The sequence below is a fragment of the Tamandua tetradactyla genome, chromosome 4 (assembly GCF_023851605.1).
Source record: "Tamandua tetradactyla isolate mTamTet1 chromosome 4, mTamTet1.pri, whole genome shotgun sequence".
NCBI classification, from domain to species: Eukaryota; Metazoa; Chordata; class Mammalia; order Pilosa; family Myrmecophagidae; genus Tamandua; species Tamandua tetradactyla.
The window spans coordinates 196,401,502-196,406,865 of NC_135330.1; the positions used below are offsets into that span (position 1 = coordinate 196,401,502).

The following is a 5,364-nucleotide window of genomic DNA, read 5'->3' on the forward strand; positions in this document are numbered from 1 at the left end:
CTATGGTGTTCAATTAACCTGTCCATATAAATTATATCAGGAAATTTTGTACCAAATAAACATTCTTTGCTTTAGTCTCACGCAGAAGTTGAAGTTTTAAAATATGCATTACCATCTATTTTCAACACCCTGCAATATTGACATTCCTTTGTTCTTCCCCAAGCATAAATATTTTTTAATTTGTACATTTGGTCACTATCATTGCACACTCTAGGCATCCCTAGATTATACCATCTCAGTCTTTATCGTCTATCTTTCCTTCTGGTTTCATTTGTGCCCCCAGCCCTCCTCCTTCTATCATTCTCCCATTCAGCTTCATTCAGTGTACTTATACTTACATTATTGTGTTACAATCAGATATAACTACAACATTTAACAGTATGTTTCCCCCAGTGAGATAATATGTTTCTACATAAGACAACATGTAGATATGTTCTGGGGTCAAAGACAATCTATGTGAAGTATCTCTAAAGCATCTGGAAAAGTCTGCTGAGTTTAATATCCCTTTCCCCATCTGTGGAAGATGGTTAAGCCTGCTTTGAGCCAATTGCACTTTCCATAGTAATCTCTTTGGACATTAAAATAACTGAATTCTCGAAGCAGAAAATGAAAACCCTGAAATGCAGACAGAATAACAAGTATTGCTTCTATTCAATCAAATACGGAATTTAAATGGACAATTAAACTGCTTCTGTTTATGTGTTTTAACATTTAAGTCTTAAACCCCATATAATAATTGAAATTATGCAGTAGAAAATAACCAATTAGAAACAGAATAAACTGAGCCCAGTGGTCTCAGGAAAAAGCATGTGTAGTTAAGTAGTGTTGGTAAAATCTATTTTATGTGTAATCTTGAGACTGAGGGTTTAGTTCAGCACTGAGTTTGTGCTTGTGGCAACACCTGAAACAATGTGGCCAAGGAAAGAGGCTAAAATATCATGTCCTTCCAGATTCTAACTTCAGCTCTATCTGTTTGAAAAAGTCTGCCATGATGCCAAGAACATCTTGTAGGTAACACTGAGGCATTTGCAAAGGGTAAATGTTTCTAAGGACCAATTAATTTTCAAAACACTCAAAAGAAAGTCAAAATGGCCTTCTAAGTCCTTTCTCCTCACAGGGCAGTCCACAGACCAGCAGCTTTGACAGACTGGGAGCTTGTTGGAAGTACACAATTCCAGACTCCACCCAGATCAGAGGCTTATTGTCACAGGTTCCCAGATGATTCATATTAAAACTCAAGAAGTTTTGTTTTAAGCTCTTTGAATAAGTTTTCGTTGGAATGTGGACTGGGGAGTGAGAGGGTTACATGTTTTAAGGCCTAAGTGCTGATTCTTTTGGAGGGCGTTTGGCTGTGGAGCTGTACAATTGAACTAAAAAAGGAAGAGGCTCCTTCTCTGAGGGCACAGCCTCTGCTGGCAGCGGTCCTCGGGGGACTAACCCTGCTGGCACAGAAGAGGCACCGGAGGTCTCGGGAAGCTTATCAAGTCCAAAGGCAAGAGCTTCACATCAGATAGGTGATATGGCTGCTTTCTTCCTAATTACACGTTTTTTTGTTATGAATTTATGAATTAATAAGCACCTTCAAGGGGCCAATCCTTTGGCACTTGATCAGATCTAGAAAAAAATGGTTAGATCCGTAAACAATCTGACTTTCAAATCTCACTAAAAACCCGTCCCTCCTCCCATGGGATGAGCAGAGTGAAGAGGCGACTTCGGAATCCGAGACTTGGAGTGGCCCACCGAGCAGTGTAACAAAGTTCAAATCGGGTTCTTTTCCAGTTTTCCAAAATGCAGTCCTGACCCTCACCTCTGCCCTCTGGACCCACACAGCCCTGCCAGTAACACTCTGTGCCGCACGAGGCAATCCTTCCCACTTCAGTCCCTGGCGACCTCTTTGCTTGGGTTCAAGATTAATTTTCCAGCTAAAACGCTCAGTACTTTTTGTTCTCAATGATTTTTAGCTGTAGCACAGCCAGATCTGGAGGATGTGGGTGAGCAGAGGTCTGCCTGGGTCACGTGGTTGCCTGCCACGCGTGGCAACAGAGGTAGGCTCGGGAGTGGGGCCGTCTTGCCTCTCTCGGTGGGTCTCTCTCTGGGCCTCTTGCCAACCCTTCACTTTCTCATCTTTGCGGCAGTTGCTTCTGTGACCTTTACTTGGATCATCAATGTGATCCCATTTAGAAACGACTCTCTAAAATGACATCTAAATGCCAATAGTAGTTTAACCATATGCTTTTATCAATTGCTCACCCTGTCACTTTGGGAGTCTTTGCTTGGACATTTAAAATGTTCTCCACTGAATCATCTTCAAAGCTTCTGGAAACCCTGCCAATGAATTAGCACAGAGAACGTTCCCGGAGTCCCTCAGCCTTGGTGCCCCTATATTAGAGACAGTACAGAGACAGTGTAGAGACAGTGCCCCTGTATTAGAGACAGTACGGAACAGTGAGGGAGAGCACTGGTTGTGAAGACCCCAGCCCGCCCCAGCCCGCCCCAGCACCTTGGCCTGCCCCCTCCCAGCTGTGTCATCCTGAGTAAGTCATTTCAGCCTCGCTGAACCTCAGCTCCTCACTGCAGTGGGGGAATAATAATAGTTCTTGCAGAGTTCTGTGTCAAGATTGGAAGACGTAAGATGTGAAGCACTTAACAAAATAACCAACACTTGATAGGAAATCAAAGGTTTCCTTCTCTTGAGTGTCTTAGCTTGGTTGTCCTACAAAACAGACGCTAAGACAAAACATTGCGCTGAAGTTTCACTGAAAGGTTCAATCCAGGGAAGCAAAAGTGAAGGGCCGGGGTAATGAGGCTTGGGACGAGGGAAAGCACGCACTCAGTAACGCCTTACCAAGCTGTCCAGAACTTACCGGAAGCCATACTGGGGGCTCAGGCATACAGGACATTCTCCAGGAAGGGTATATGCAGATGCTGGGAGGGAGGATATTCTCCCAGGCCGGAGGGCAGGAGAATCTCTCTGCTGGCTCTTTCTGTCTCATGTCACTCATTCCCCAAAGTCTTCCCCTCCCACGATTCTGGGGCATTTCATTTGGCCCACGTCCCACCTGCCAGTGGCACTGAGCCAGTGGGAAGGCCTGAGGCAGCACCATTCCCAGCCTGCCTGTCCACACCCTGCAGCCTCCCTGACCATCCCGGCAGGCCAATGGGTTGGCTGCAGGAGGGGCAGCTTAGTAAGCCCGCAGCATTTGCACTTCAACAGTGACTGGTCAGAGCGAAGGTAGGAGCTGAGAGCCAGGCAGTGTGAGGGGAGGTGTGAGCTGAGGCCCTGTCTGGTCTAGCCTCCCGCAGCTGGGGACATGAACGGCTGTTTGCTGCAGCAAGGCCACCTGCCTGGTAGCAGGTGCCACAACAGATCAACCTCCATGAGGACAGGACTGAGGTCCATGAGCCTTCTCCACTGCGATGGACATCTCCTCTCTGCAGGCTACAGGGACGCGGCTGGACCACATGACCTTCCTGGAGTGTCACCAGCAGTACCAAGCCGAAAAGTGTGGCCAAGCCAATCTGAGAGGTGTGTGCTATGAGCAAAGGTGAGCATCACTGATTGTTGGATGAGAAGGGACACAACATCAGGACTCAATTATGACCCGCTCAAGTTTATTTTTAGTGCTCCTCTGGTCAAAGCTGAGGAGAAGGGTTGGGTTCGGAGACCTTAGTTTACGGTTCCCTTATCAACTCTCTGACTTCCAAGCCCCTGCCCAGCACGTCACCACACCTCCCGCCTCAGCTCAAAGATGGCGGCTGGAGCCGAGGGGCCAAAGACCACCCTCAGCATGAGCGGAGAAGAGCTTCAGCCCCAAGACCCACGCACATAAAGTTGCACAGCAAGAGGCTGTAGGAGGCTCTGAAAAATCGATGTTTAGCCCCAGGAAGAGAATGGAAAGAGAACAAGCAAAGGAGAATGAAAGAAGAGGTTTTTCAGGTTGAGAGGAGAGAAGGCCCACGTCCGATGGCACCGAGCCAGCCAAGGAGAGCAGGAGTGAAGAACCGGTACGCAGCTTCATCACTGCTGCGCGGCCTGGAGCCCTTCCAGTGCCACGGTGGGAGCTGAGAGGACATGGGACAGAGGCAATAGAACAGCTGTTATTTTAAAAAATATTTTTACTTAAAACTGATAGACACATTTTGGTAGCTTGAGTGGGAAACAGAATTGAAATAAGTTATTTTGAGGGCAGGGGAAGCATTTATTTTACTTGTAGTCAGAAGGTGAAAGGAAGCTAAAGAGTTTGAAAATATGAGAAAACTAAGGTGATGACCATTGGGGCAAGGTCATCTAGAGATGATGTTTGGGGGTGAGGAGAAGAGACACTTAGGAAGTTAACTCTGGTAATCTCAGTTTCTCCTAAGGTGGAGCTAGGTCTTCTGTTGAAACAATTCCAAACATTGAGGAATGTGGAGAAATTTTAGAAGCATCCCCATGAATGATAGGAGAGGGAGGGTGACAGTGAGAAGACACATTTTTCTGGGAAGTGAGCGAGAGTTCTCTGGCAACTGTAAAATCCCACTCTGAGTACCTGCCAACCTGCCTTACCCTAGAGACAGCTTTTCCAGCTGTTGCTGCTGCAGCTTGGGTTGCACTGGAGCTTTGGAAGGAGTCTATTCAGAATAGCAAAAGAATGGCTTGGCATTCACCCCAGTGACTTCTGTCTTAATGCGAAATCCAATCAGATATGATATTTCTTTCACACTGGCTGATGCTCCCCATAGCTGCTACCCTTTTATTTATGTAGTGGTTCAATTAATAGGTACTCAACTCATGTTCATTGCATGGCAGGATGGAGGGATGGGGAAAGAGGTGGATGTGAAGGAGGCTGGCTGTAGGAGCTGTGTGCTGAGCTGTGGCACCCGGCACAGAGTGGAGCTTGTGATTCTCTAATGCATAAAGGCTGCAGCCACCTTTTCCTCAGCTCTGCTCTTTGCTGGATTTCCCCCATCCAATGCCCAAATAAGAGTACCTGCAGCAGAAAATTCCTGAACTTGGAGAGAGATGATAATGCAGAGGTTAAGTTCAGAGGCTCTGAAGTTAGACTTCTTGGTTTGTGCGTCTTGATGCTGTCCTTCACAAACGATGTCATCTTGGGCAAGTTCTTCATCTTCTTGAATCTCTATTTCTTCATTTGAAAAGTGGGGAGAAAGTGATACTATCCTCATGGATTTGTCATGAGGAAAAAGAGAGCATTCATGTTGTGCTGCTTAGTTTTATGTGTCAACTCAGCTAGGGTATAATACCTACTGATGGGCTTGGCAGCCCCCAGAATCATGTAACCCAATTCCTAACCCCCTCTCTCTGGAGACCAGCCTGCACCTGTCCCAGGCCCTCCTGCAGCCCCTCAGCCCGGCCCCACCTGT

At 46.7% G+C, this 5,364-nt stretch overlaps 1 long non-coding RNA gene across 1 annotated transcript; it reads right to left on the reverse strand.

Annotated features, from left to right (window-relative positions):
- Positions 1–751: 751 nt before the first annotated feature.
- On the reverse strand, positions 752–3,550 carry LOC143679639 (uncharacterized). Its single transcript, XR_013173883.1, has 3 exons — positions 2,865–3,550; positions 2,251–2,379; positions 752–1,614 (listed from the first exon to the last, which is right to left on the reverse strand). It is a non-coding gene; the product is annotated as an uncharacterized LOC143679639 (long non-coding RNA).
- Between the last annotated feature and the right edge of the window lie 1,814 nt (positions 3,551–5,364).